At 39.2% G+C, this 14,503-nt stretch overlaps 1 pseudogene across 1 annotated transcript in view; it reads left to right on the top strand.

Moving 5' to 3' along the window:
* The first annotated feature begins 5,324 nt into the window (after positions 1 to 5,324).
* Positions 5,325 to 14,503, top strand: part of LOC309974007 (integrator complex subunit 10-like) — a 32,246-nt pseudogene continuing 23,067 nt past the window's right edge. Inside the window, exons 1-2 of the transcript in view lie at positions 5,325 to 6,697; positions 6,996 to 7,704. The product of the transcript in view is annotated as an integrator complex subunit 10-like (transcript). The remainder of the gene's footprint in view (positions 6,698 to 6,995; positions 7,705 to 14,503) is intronic.

The raw sequence follows: 14,503 nt of genomic DNA, 5'->3' as shown, positions 1-14,503 counted from the left end.
CATTTACAAAATTAATCATTTTGAAGGTACAAAGATGATCTTTTTTTTTTTTTTACATCTTTATTGGAGTGTAATTGCTTTACAATGGTGTGTTAGTTTCTGCTTTATAACAAAGTGAATCAGTTATACATATGTTCCCATCTCTTCCCTCTTATGTCTCCCTCCCTCCCACCCTCCCTATCCCACCCCTCCAGGTGGTCACAAAGCACTGAGCTGATCTCCCTGTGCTATGCGGCTCTTCCCACTAGCTATCTACCTTACGTTTGGTAGTGTATATATGTCCATGCCTCTCTCTCGCTTTCTCACAGCTTACCCTTCCCCCTCCCCATAACCTCAAGTCCATTCTCTAGTAGGTCTGCGTCTTTATTCCTGTCTTACCCCTAGGTTCTTCATGACATTTTTTTTTCTTAAATTCCATATATATGTGTTAGCATACAGTATTCGTCTTTCTCTTTCTGACTTCACTCTGTATGACAGACTCTAGGTCTATCCACCTCATTACAAATAGCTCAATTTCGTTTCTTTTTATGGCTGAGTAATATTCCATTGTATATATGTGCCACATCTTCTTTATCCATTCATCCGATGATGGACACTTCAGTTGTTTCCATCTCCGGGCTATTGTAAATAGAGCAGCAATGAACATTTTGGTACATGACTCTTTTTGAATTATGGTTTTCTCAGGGTATATGCCCAGTAGTGGTATTGCTGGGTCATACGGTAGTTCTATTTGTAGTTTTTTAAGGAACCTCCATACTGTTCTCCACAGTGGCTGTATCAATTTACGTTCCCACCAACAGTGCAAGAGGGTTCCCTTTTCTCCACACCCTCTCCAGCATTTATTGTTTCTAGATTTTTTGATGATGGCCATTCTGACTGGTGTGAGATATCTCATTGTAGTTTTGATTTGCATTTCTCTAATGATTAATGAAGTTGAGCATTCTTTCATGTGTTTTCTGGCAGTCTGTATATCTTCTTTGGAGAAATGTCTATTTAGGTCTTCTGCCCATTAATTCAAAAAAAGAAACTATTTCACAAGCACTATTCACTGGCAATAATACAATATTACAAGAAATTAATATCATTGGGAAAAATGTCATTTTTTTCCCAAATTAATTAACAGATCTGACCATTTCAATGAGATTTTTATTGAGAGAAGCCTTTAGAAAATTCCTCTATATTTCATCCCGAATTAAAGTTTAAAAATAGTAACAAATGCAATTGTGAAAAATGAGAGAAGAAGAGGGTTGCTTCCAACAATTATGTAATAAAATTAAAATATTATGTAACTGGCATAGGATTGACAGATCAGTGATATAGAATAGATAACCTCAAAATAGACCTTAGTGTAAAGAAAGATTTAATTTTTTTTTTTTTTTTTTTTTTCGGTACGCGGGCCTCTCACTGTTGCGGCCTCTCCCGTTGCGGAGCACAGGCTCCAGACGCGCAGGCTCAGCGGCCATGGCTCACGGGCCCAGCCGCTCCGCGGCATGTGGGATCTTCCCTGACCCGGGCACGAACCCGCGTCCCTGCATCGGCAGGTGGACTCTCAACCACTGCGCCACCAGGGAAGCCCTCTTCCTGATTTTTTTCCAGTTTCCAAAGCTATCATCTCCCAGATTTTCCATAGTAATGGTCAAAATAGTTGGCTGCTCACTGTACAAAGAGAAGAGTCAAGGCTTGAGACAGTATAGGTTCTGATATGTGAGTTCATACCGATTTCCTCCATGCCTCCTGATTGAATGCTGGGAGTAAGTGCCAGCTCACAGCTGATCAATTTCTTTCCTCCTGTCATTGAAAATGTTTAAAATTTACATTTCTATCAAGAATCCTAAACTCATCTTCTCAAATAAACAGAGGGAAAGTGCTCTTCCTTCTTCACTGATTCCTAATCTAAATGCAGTTTATAGTTTGCTATATACCAGACCTGCTATATACTATCCATGAAATACAGAGGAGTATACATAGGCTTTATCACTTGTATATTAAACTCACTGCTTTGAATATGTTTTATAAGTCAAGGTGCTCTGTTCATATAGAGCCCAGCATTATGCAGATACACAGCATAGTCAATGCTTCCTTAAACAGTCAGTGCTTTCAAATCCACACAGGCTTTGGGAAATCATGTATTGAAGTCTTTGAATATTTCCGGGAAACCAGGTATCTTTTCTTAGCTTTGAGAATGGGGGGAATATTTAGTGGCATAAAAACAATATTGATTTCTGCAGGATCTCTGCAGCATTTCTTTAGCCTTGTTGTAAACCAGGCACGCAGAAGTGGGTTCCATGATGCATTGTAGCATGTCACATTCCTTCCAAAAGTACTCCACACAGACAGTTGCTTTCACTGAACAAAATCATGTTTAGGGAACATGCTAAATTAGTTCATTCTCCTGTATTATCTTCACCTTCTATGATTCAAGAGGGATGGAGGGAGGATAGAAAGATGGGGAGAGAAAGGAAGGAAAGAAGAAGGGAAGGAAGGAAGGAAGGAAAGAAGGAAGGGAGGGAGGGAGAAAGGGAGGGAGAAAGAGAAGGAGGAGAGGGGAAGGAGAGAAGGGAAGGGGGAGGGGGAGAGAAGGGAAGGGGGAGGGAGAGAGAAGGTAAAAAAAACAAATTGCCCTCCAATAGGTTAATAAGAACTGCTTGATTTCAAATCTGAAGACAAGACTACTTCTCTAATGTTTGAATACCTCACTGTACAATGGGAATAGTCATAGACTGAAGGCATGCAAAGTTCTAGTGTAGTGCTTGGCATATAATAAGCGGAAATAAATGTGTTATCTCTTTGCACCTCCTCAGATTCTTCTGAGGCTCAGCCCCTTGCTCTGACACAGTCACAACCATCCAACTCAGCTTATGCTCTGGTGATCCCTTGTCTAGAGCCAACCAATCTGACCAGACACAAACCTGGAATCTGTGGTTTTTCTCACCACTTCCAGACTTTAATGTAACAGCACACTGAGGAGCATAAAATCTAGGTTCTGAGCAGCTGTCTAATGGGTAAGTAGGTTGGTTGGGGTGGGTGTTTTAATGGAAGAAATTTGACCAATAAGAAAGAAGAGAGAGGAGATGCAGACATCAGTCAGATAAAGTCTGTCTCCCTCTTTTCCTCCCACCTACTGTTCTAAGGCACTTTCAGAGATACCTGATCAAGTCGTCTGATCAGAGATACCAAGTGACCAAGTGGAGGTGCCTCGCAAGCCACTGTCTTTGTCTCTTTTAGGTTTATTCTAAAGCAGGAGCCAGCGAGGTAACACTTCACCTACTGTTGCTTCCCGTCCTTAGCAACGTCACTTCCCCCTTTCTCACTTTCACTACCCTGAAAATTGTACCCCACAAGTAAAGCATCACCTCTCAATCTTTGACTCAGGCTCTGTTTTCTATGGACAGTTGAATATGACTATTTTTATTAATAAAATAGTTCTACCATTTACACTCCCATGCCCAGCCCTCAACAACTGGTCAGGCCATCTTTATTTTTAACTGTACTTAAACCAGTTAAAGTCCTATAAACTATCTGCCACGTCATGAATCGAGTGCTTCTTGGGGCATTTATGCTAGAATCCCACCCACATATTAATATCAGAGAAAAAAAATAGCTTTCTTGTACTTCAAAATGTTTCATTTAGGAGACGCAAAATTCACACTTTCCCTGTCTTTTCCAGATGTGATTAACTACCCCTACTAATCCCTTTTGCTCTTTTAAACATGTTTTTCAAAGCCCTTTACTAGCTCCCACCTTCAAGTCCTAGCTGCTGCCAAAAATAACACCCCTGCCCACCTCTGCCAGCTATCTCCTGCCCATCATTCAGTCAGGCTCTAAGATAAGACCTATTCCAGAGGGCCTCGCCTGCCTAAAATGGTAGGGATTATGTAATCACTACCCGTGCTGCCCCTAGCACTGACTTATACTTTTCCTTTATGTAATATACATATCACATATGTCCCTGCTCCAGTGTTTTATGTATTGATTCCAGTAAAATACAAAACATTTTTGTAGTTTCTATGAGTTATACTTAGATACCTTCCATGATCGCCAGCACTGGAGCTACCAAGACCTTGATAATAGAGGGAAAAAGCAGCCTTCTGGAAAGACTCTCCAGATATTATGATTAAAATTCAGTGCATAAAAGCTACACAATTGTAATTCTTTCATTAATGACCATCCTGAAATATCACTTTTCTATTAGACAGAATTCTGACAGACCGAGTAGAGATCAAATACAGTGCAGCCTCTACCACTTATCAACTCCTTCCTGACAGAAGGCAAATCACTCAACATTTCTCAGCCTCAGTTTCCTCCTTTGCAAATAGAGATGATTGTACGTACTTATGCACCTGCTGTGAGGAAAAAGTATACCTTAAATTCAAAGCACTTGGGGACTTCCTTGGCAGTCCAGTGGTTGGGACTTTGCCTTCCAATGCAGGGGTTGTGGGTTCGATCCCTGGTCGGGGAGCTAGGATCCCACATGCCTTGTGGCCAAAAAAAAAAAAAAAGAACAGAAACAATATTGTAACAGATTCAATAAAGACTTTAAAAATGGTCCACATCAAAAAAAATCTTCAAAAAAAATGTAAAGCACTTGGCAGTCATTATTAGTGGTATGAGTGGTAAGAGTAGCATCTTCAGAAACCTCCCAGTTTCTTAACTATCACTAAAAATTATAATGACTTCATCTCAATGAAATATTCTAATAAACGTCCTATTCGTCATTTGAATTTAGACTGTGCTGTTTTTAAGTTTACGAACTTGTATCTTGTTTATTTTGCTATGTTTTTTTGAATTGATTCCGTATTTAATGAATTAGATAGTACTTGAAAGTTTCCCTTATTTTAGGCTGGATCTGAATCTAAGACCACACTGCAATGAACGAGTTCCTTATCTGTTGGATAATTATTCTTACCAACTAATGGACTTTGACAGCTCTGTAAGACAGCTAAGTATAAAACGCTAGATTTTAAGAATCCATGAAGAGGACTTCCCTGGTGGTGCAGTGGTTAAGAATCTGCCTGCCAATGCAGGGGACACGGTTCGAGCCCTGGTCTGGGAAGATCCCACGTGCCGCAGAGCAGCTAAGCCTGTGCGCCACAACTACTGAGCCTGCGCTCTAGAGCCCATGAGTCACAACAACTGAAGCCCGCACACCTAGAGCCCGTGCTCCGCAACAAAGAGAAGCCACCGCAATGAGAAGCCCGCACACCGCAACGAAGAGTAGCCCCCGCTCACCGCAACCAGAGAAAGCCCGCGCGCAGCAACGAAGACCCAACGCAGCCAAAAATTAATTAATTAATTAATTAATTTAAAAAGAGGCCTCCTGCGTCATGTTGGCCCAGGGCGACTGCGAGTTCCTGGTGCAGCGAGCCCGCGAGCTGGTGCAGCAGGACCTATGGGCTGCCAAGGCTTAGCTGATCACAGCCTGCAGCCTCTACCCCGCCGACTTCAACATCCAGGTTTATTTGAAACTCTTCCTGGTCGGGTCCAGTGTGAAATGTTACCACAGGTTACGGAACAATGCTTCAACACTTTGGAACGATCAGAAATGTTGCTTCTACTTTTGAGACGATTCCCTGAAACAGTGGTACAGCATGGAGTTAGCCTTGGGGAGGCACTGTTGGAGGCTGAAACTATTGAAGAGCAAGAATCTCCTGTTAACTGTTTTAGAAAATTATTTGTGTGTGATGTCCTTCCTCTGATAATTAACAACCATGACATTCTGCTGTCTGCCAATTTGGTGTATAAGTACTTGAACAAAGCAGCTGAATTTAATATCAGTTATGTCACTAGATCTACTCAAATAGAGAGTCAGCGTCAAGGTGCCCAAGAAACGTCTGATTTAATGTCGCCGAACAAACGTAGCTCTCAGAAGTACATAATAGAGGGGCTGACTGAAAAATCATCCCAGATCGTGGACCCTTGGGAGAGGTTGCTCAAGATTTTGAACGTTGTTGGAATGAGATGTGACTGGCAGATGTATAAAGGAAGACAAAGCTAGGTGATATTTTGCATAGAATGAAGGATCTCTGCAGATACATGAACAACTTTGATGACGAAGCTCATGCAAAATATAAAAACCAAAGTGGTTTATTCCGCTATGTTGGTCTTCTTTAAGAATGCATTTCAGTATGTCAACAGCATACAGCAGTCTCTGTTCCAAGGTCCTAATGCCCCTAGCCAAGTTCCACTGGTTCTTCTGGAAGACATATCAAATGTATATGGTGATGTAGAAATTGATCGCAATAAACACATACATAAAAAGAGGAAACTAGCTGAGAGGAGAGAAAAACCCATGAGTTCGGACGATGAAGACTGTTCAGCAAAAGGAAGGAATCGTCACATTGCTGTCAATAAGGCAGAACTTGCTAACTCAGTCGAGGTGTTGGAAAGCTTTAAGCTGGCCAGAGAGAGCTGGGAGCTGCTCTATTCCCTGGAATTCCTTGACAAGGAATTTACAAGAATTTGTTTGGTGTGGAAGACGGATACTTGGCTTTGGTTGAGAATCTCCCTCAATGATATGATCATCTATCAGGGTCAATATAAAAAGGCCATAGCGAGCCTGCACCACTTGGCAGCTCTCCAGGGACCACTTCCTCAGCCACAGATCTCGGGACAGGGGACCTTGGAGCATCAGAGGGCACTCATCCAGCTGGCGACCTTCCACTTTGCCTTGGGGGAGTACAGAATGACCTGTGAGAAAGTCCTTGATTGATTGATTGATTGATTGATTTTTGGCTGTGTTGGGTCTTCGTTTCTGTGCCAGGACTTTCTCTAGTTGCGGCAAGCGGGGGCCACTCTTCATCGCGGTGCGCGGGCCTCTCACTCTTACGGCCTCTCTTGTTGCGGAGCGCAAGCTCCAGACGCGCAGGCTCAGTAGTTGTGGCTCAAGGGCCTAGTTGCTCCGCGGCATGTGGGATCTTCCCAGACCAGGGCTCGAACCCGTGTCCCCTGCATTGGCAGGCAGAATCTCAACCACTGCGCCACCAGGGAAGCCCCAAGTCCTTGCTTTGATGTGCTACATGGACATCCCCATCCAGGACAGAGGCAAGTCACAGGAAGAACCCTCAAAAATAAAGCCCAAGTTTAGAAAAGGTTCATATCTGAAGCTTCTGCCTTGTACCAGCAAGGCTATCATGCCCTATTGCCTGCACTTAATGTTAGGTTGTTTTAAGCTTAGAGCCTTCTCAGACAGCAGAGACGACATGGTGCTGGGGCATGTGATCGTGCTGCTTCAGCAGGAGTGGCCGTGGGGAGAGACCCCCTTTTCTTGAAAGCCGTCAATAAGATTTGCCAGCAAGGAAACTTCCAATATGAGAATTTTTTCAATTATGTTACAAATATCAACATGCTGGAGGAATTCGCCTACCTGAGAACTCAGGAAGGCGGGAAGATCCATCTGGAACTACAGCCCAATCAAGGAATGCTGAGCAGGCACCACACGGTCACCCGGGGCATCACCAAGGGCGTGAGGGAGGACTTCCGCCTGGCCATGGAGCGCCGGGTGTCCCGCTGTGGGGAGAAATTGATGCTGGTGCTGTACAGGTTCTGCGTCAATGAGAAGATCTTGCTGCTCCAGACTCTGGCCTCACCGGCCCTCCCGCCAGAGGCAGCCCACAGTCGCGGGGCTCTGGGGAGACATAAAGCGCAGCTGAGCGTTGCAGTCATCGCTCTTCAAAAGAAGAAGACCATCGGTGTTTTAACTCATTGGTTGCTTAGAAGTAGTTCCCAACAGTCCAAGAAGCTATTTCTATTTTTGTCATATTTTGTAATTTTTTTAAAACAAAAGAACCTGTTTTGTAAATAAAATCATCCTAAATTTGAAAAAAAACAAAAAAGAATCCATGAAGAAATAAATTGTACTTGTTTGTTCCCAAATCAGCCAAAAAATTTTGTACAGAGCCTGTCTGGCACATACATGAATGACTGAATAAATAAAAGAATAAACGAGCAATTGAAAAAAAATTATCCTAAGTGTAAGGGGAACCAGTTTGTGCTTACATCCATTATTAATTATTTGTGATTTAGAGTATCTTCCAAATCCATTTTTGAAACAAACTCTAAGGACACCAGTGTGTCAATCAAAAAGATTGATTGTCCCCCAGACTCCTGGTTGATTGATACTTATCTTTGCAATTTTTATTCACTGATCATAGCTTTAGATTCAGTGGAAAGGAAAAAGCTGTGAAGCACTCTGAATTGACCCCAAATTAAAACTTTTATTTGGCTTCTATTCAGGAATGCAGAGAATGAAAAACCCTGGCTCTTCTCTGAAGCTTTCCCTGACACATACACTCCCACCCACTCCCCCATTCATCACACCTCTGGCTTACTCTTATCTTTGCATGTATTATAAAGCAGAACAAATACTTGTTACATGTTCTGTGAGCAGCTGGAGGCCAGGAACCAACAATGAATCCATTTCTTTCTCCCTAGTGCCTGGGATATATATTGAATTTTGGGGGTGGGGGGAGATTGACTGGGTCCTCAATAAACATAGAACTATTGAAACGATCAAGCTTGTGATCTATCTTCTACTACTAATTCCACCTGCTTCTTGATGAAAGCTCAGTAAGCTTACTGCAGGGTGGATGTGAACAGTAATTAAGCATGATGGCAACTGTTGAGCCCTTAAGCTATACCCATCTCCGAATTAACATGTAGATCACTTATTAACACTTACGGGACAGTCTAAGAGATGAAGCCTGCCTGGAACTCAACCTTCAAAATGTTCCCAAGGTCCACCTCCTTCATGAAGCCCTCGTAGACCAACCCAACCACTTTACTCCTATCTAAATACTTAGCATGGAATCTTTACATATTTATGAAACAAGAAGGTTATTATTAAACAAATATAAAATAAGCAAACACATTTATTGTTTATGTCATCTTTTAGATGTTTAATTATATGCTGTCTTATGGTGACTTTTTTCATTATTATAACTTCTTGAAATATCTGGGGGTTTTTTAATCTTATGATTAACTGTTGATGTATTAGGATGGCCATTGCTAACTACCGGATAACTGTGGGGATAAGGACCCTATCTCCTCTTACTATGTTTCCCTGCCTAGTGTCAGCGCAAAGCCTTGCATATATTGAGAGCTGGTGTTAAATGCATGTTTGTTGAAATAAAAACATGCATGAGAAATCTCTCTTTTTCAGTAATTCACATCGAATGGAAGAAACAGCTGTCTGTAATGAAGAATTTTACATTCTTTCCCAAATTCTATTTCTATAGATAATACAAAGTAAAGAGATGTTTGACTCTTGATCTTAGGTTAGCAAATCAAATCGAAATTATTGTCAAATCCTTTGAAGATTCACTTAAGTAATATTGCTAAAGTTTTCTCAGTGAAGGGAAAAATGTTCAAGATAATAATAATGCATTAATAGTTGTTGTGTCCTTGCTATGGATCGGTACTTTATTAGTGTTTCATAGTTCTCATAACAACTCTATGAGATAGCTACTATTATTGATGTCATTTTCATAGATGAAGAAACTGAGACCCAGGAAGGTTAAGGAATTTGTCTGAGATAGTAAAACTCATACCTGATAGGACTGGCATTCATTCAAACCCAGCAGTCACACTCTACCACTCTTGTTCTTAACACTACACTAAACCTGCCTCTGAGAAGTTTCATTCTTCTCAGATTATGCCGATTATAGTCACAATATCATTTAAAATTCCCAAATCAAATTTACAAAATCACTAATGTACAAGGCTGAACGCTAGTGTTCACTGCTGTCTGGGTGGGGATGTTACATAAGGTTTACAATTGTCCAACTGACAATGTGATATACATTCTTTTTTTGTTTGTTTTTGACTGCACAGCCCGGCTTGTAGGATTTTAGTTCCCTGACCAGGGAATGAACCTGGGCCCTCGGCAGTGAGAGCACCAAGTCCTAACCACTGGACTGCCAGAGAATTCCCAAGCATATGATATACATTCTGATTTGAGAATCAAGAGTGAAGGTAAGCTTGTACAATTAAGTTTACGTACCCCTTAATTAGACTTGTCTTTAAATTGTGGTAAAGAAACATCTATAAGCACTTTTTAAGTTTAGAAAGTCAGAGCAGTGATATAAATTCAAAATCTGAGAGTTTATACAAATCAAAATTGAAAAGCATAAAGAGTCTGTCTACATGAACAGTCTCCATGGTGATAATTTTGCAAAATACTGGAAAAACATTCAAGGTATTTAGAAAGACTATAAAGATGTTTTAGGAAGATGGCACAAAAAATACTTTCTCATGAGCAGATAGGGAGTCTAACTTGGAATTTCAAATTACCTTTTTGTATGATGCATTATTTAATAAATGTTAGCATTAATTTTTAAAGAGTTTAATTTGCATACCATTACTGGGCCAAATGGTTGACGAGGATCACAATTAAAGAAAGATGCGCCATTCATTTTACTAAGAAGAAAAAATCCAACGAAGTCAAATCTTCATCATTAAACTGAATAAAGGCAGCCTGCAACTGCCAAAAAATGTAGAACTCCCTGGCAGATGCAATTTAACTCCCGTGATTATTTAAATCAAACACTTTTATGTATGACCCTAAGCAAAAGCTCAATATCTTCTCAAGGAATATGTATTTTTTAAAATACTATGGACTTCAGAGGGGAAGAAAAGGCATTAGAAAAGAAAAGCAAATTAGGGAATAGGGTCTGGGAATATAAATATAATTTGAAAGAGTATGCCATCACAGTGTTACACCATGGACAGAAAACACTCATGCAAAATGGAAGACACTTCACTAGCACATTAAATAGCATTTAGTTCCAACATGATTCAGTGTTTAGTCCACAGAAGTTATACAGAAAACAGACCTAAAAACCAGTGTCATGTAGTTTATCATCTAAACAAAATTTATTGTTATCACATGCACCCCTCCCATAATCTTCTAAAGGAAAACTTACTATTTACAGAGTTATTATGTGCTGGGCAAAGGACCGATATTTATATGCTGAATGACAAACACATGGTATATATGTGGTATAAGTTAGTGTATAACTAACTTATAACTAACTAACTAACACATGGTATAAGTTAATGTATGACCTGCTTGTAATAAGCTGCCAACCAAGCATACCTGGAGGGCTGGGGCAGGGTCTGGAAGTACCTGTCCTGCAAGATGTCAATTCTTCACGAGGATGATCATTCACACCCTGGTTCTGAACATTTGTTGGACACTAAGTGCAATTTGCCTGCTGTAATGGATGCTTGTTTTCATCATGAGCTTTGTGTTGTTGTTAGACTTAAAAAAACTCAAGATGCATTGTCTCACCTTTAACTGTGTCTATCAGAACACAGAATAGGTGGAGATTCCAATGGTATGGAAGCAAACATCTCAAGCTCACACCACATTGGAACCACAATGGCAATGACCCCATATTTAGGCAAAAAGCCCAATACCTTTTGTGGGGGAGGGGTTGGAGAGGTCCTTTTTTGTTTCAGATAACTTTAAATTGTGATCAAAGTAATTCATTTTCACTCTAGGAAAATTGAAAAATAAATGAAGAAAAAACAAATCATGATAGCTATCAAGAGACAACTACTAAAACATTTTGGTGTTAAGACTCCCAATATTTTTTCTATACACACATGTGCAGTAGAAGCCCTTCTGTCTGATAGCCAACAGTCTTTGGTTAATCAGAAAAAGGTTTTATAAGGTGCAGAACCTTTAAAAATTATACATACATGATATGTAAGTTTAATTTAATTAATAAGTGTTTCTTCACTAATCTTTTCATGTAGAACCAAGCTTTTTTTCTGACCACAGGTCTTCTGATGGGAGCTCCAGGTCATCTTTATAACATAAATCATCTTCCTAATGAACCATAAATGATTTCTAGATTGGTTTTCTTAAAATGGGAACAATAATATAAAGACATAAACAAATCTCAGTGTAGAATTCTAGAATTTAATCATTTCCCCCAGTGTTGCACAGTTTTCTTGTCCACGCATAATTAATTGACGCAAAATTAATTGACTTTTCCCAAAGAATTCTACTTATTTAACATAAACAATTACTCTGTTTTAGCACTCATAGTTTACTAGACATTTTATCTGTAATTAGGCTTTGTAATTATAGGACCAAGGAAAATGATATTAAGATATAAAAACACATCTGACTCCAAATCTATATATAAATCAACAGGTGGAATAAAAATGTGGCTATCCTAGGGAGGTGCCAGCTCTCCATAAGTATTGACATCAGTAAAGATAAGTTACAAAAGGAAGAGGGAACATCTGATGCTTCTGTTAAGTAGAGGTCAGGTAAAAGAGCTTCTCTACATTTAATTTTATAAATTGGGATCATATGCTCTATCATATATCAACATCAACATATTCTTTTTAATCATCCACATATTTTGTGAGAATTTTCCCACATCACTGATTATATAAAATGTGATTTTTTACACAGCAGTGTAGAATCTGTTACTATACACTATAAAATATTCAACTAATCCCCTATTGTTGGGTATTTAAGTTACTGCTGCTTTTTCTATCGCATAATACTACAGTCTGATGTGTACTTCTATTTTCTTAAACTATATTCCTAGAATATTGAATTAATCAATGAAGTAAATATTTTAAAGGCATTTGATACCCATTTCCAAATTGATTATCAGAAATATTTTTATTATCTATCATCACTGCTCTGTGAGATTGCATGTTTACAAACCTTAATATCTAGTATTAATCTATTTCTTGCCTTTTCCAATTTGGTATTGAAAAGACTGTGACACTAAATTTGCATTTTAATTAAAATGAGTTTTATCATTTTCTTGTTAGATATATGTTATAAATATTTATTTTCAGGTGGTTCTTTGCTTTTAGTTTTACATATGGTGAATTGTATTTTTATGTCAATAATATTTTAGATTTTACTTTTATGTTATGAATTTTTAGATTTCTTAGATAGTCAAATGCCCATCAATTTTTTTCTTTCCATTTTCTTTTTAAGTTTTGAAAAGCATACTCAAAATCAGATAAATACATCCCACATTTTCTAATAATTGTATAGTGTTATCATTTTAACTCTATAACACATTTTGAATGCATTCTGTCATAAGCTATAGGGTAGAGATAATTTGACTTTTTCCAAATTAATAAATTAATTTGGGACAAGTTGACATGCTTACTGTATTATATTCCCTGTCAAGAACAAGAAATTTCTGTCTTAGCCAAGAATATGTGGAATAATTATGTATAAATATTAGGCCCCAAAATAAATTTTAGTTAAGTAAAATTTAATAAAATTTAAGATTGTTAAAGTATTTTAAACTCATGTAAATTTTCTTATTTTTCTAAGTCTGAACTAAGTTCTATTTCAAACCACTATTCTCAGTCTCTTTAGGGGGGTCTCAACACAAACACGCTTTCGGCTTACAACCAAGGACTTGCAGGTCTGGAATCTTTTCTCTTTCCAGTCTCCTCTCAGAGGATGAGGAATGAGAGGGCTTTTAAATTCACCCTCACCAGGAGGGGCTCAAGGATTCTGCAGTGCCTCAGGCCCATCTGCCTAGAAATCCCTTTCTTTCTGCTCCTCTGATAAGCTAAGTATTGGGAACTCTATAAGGCTGGCTACTTCTCAGAGTTCCACCCAGAAAGATATGCACAAGTCACATTGTCTTTTTAATTGCAAATCTACCGGGGTTCTATTGGTTCACCCGCACTCTGGGATTTGGCCTGGGAGGAGCTGAGCACATATTCCCTTCTCAAGGATTCATCACGTCAGAGCCCTTTCACTCTTCTCTGCCTTTTTCTTGCACCACCCATGAAATCTTTATCTAGACTGGATGTGAGACCATCTGGCTCTTCATCTATTTACTCCAAAGACTGTTTTTTTGCAGAGACTTTATGCTTGCTTTGAGTCCTTTAACGTTGAGAACTTGAAAAAACCTAGTTTCTTGTGATTTAAATTCCTTTTCTCTCAAGACTGTTAGCTCTGTCATGAGTTCCAAAACCAAAAATTGACAACTTTGATTTCTGTTCTGTTTTGGTGTTGATGATCTGAAATAATGAGCATGGAATAGCTCACTCTTTTATGGACTGGAGTGGGAGGAGTGAGAAGGGTCATCAACTGATAAGAATTACCAGGAATATAGAACACATTATTAAGATAAACTGTTGCAGACATATCAATTATCTCTTAAAACTGAACTATAGATTCAATGCTTTACCAGTCAAAATCCTACCAGATATTTGAAAGAAACTGACCAGTTGATTCTAAACTTGACATGGAAATGCAAAAGGCCAAGTTTAACCAAGAAAACTCTAAAGAAGTTCATGTGGGTGAATTAAAGACATTTTTTTTAAAGGCCTTCTCTAATGTCAACATAATTTACCTTAGAAAGGAAAGGTCTTTCTCCCTGCTTGCCCCTATTTGAGCTGAACCCAGCCATGGAGGTAAAGAAGAGACAGAAGTAGTGGCAGGAGTAATATCAGTAGCAGAAAGAAGGGTAGAGGCAGAAACTGACACAAGTACGATAAAGAT

The sequence above is a fragment of the Leucopleurus acutus genome (assembly GCF_964270905.1).
Source record: "Leucopleurus acutus genome assembly, chromosome: 17".
In the NCBI taxonomy this organism is placed as follows: Eukaryota; Metazoa; Chordata; class Mammalia; order Artiodactyla; family Delphinidae; genus Leucopleurus; species Leucopleurus acutus.
The sequence above is the reverse complement of the archived record's forward strand: the minus strand, read 5'-3'. Positions and strand labels throughout refer to the sequence as shown.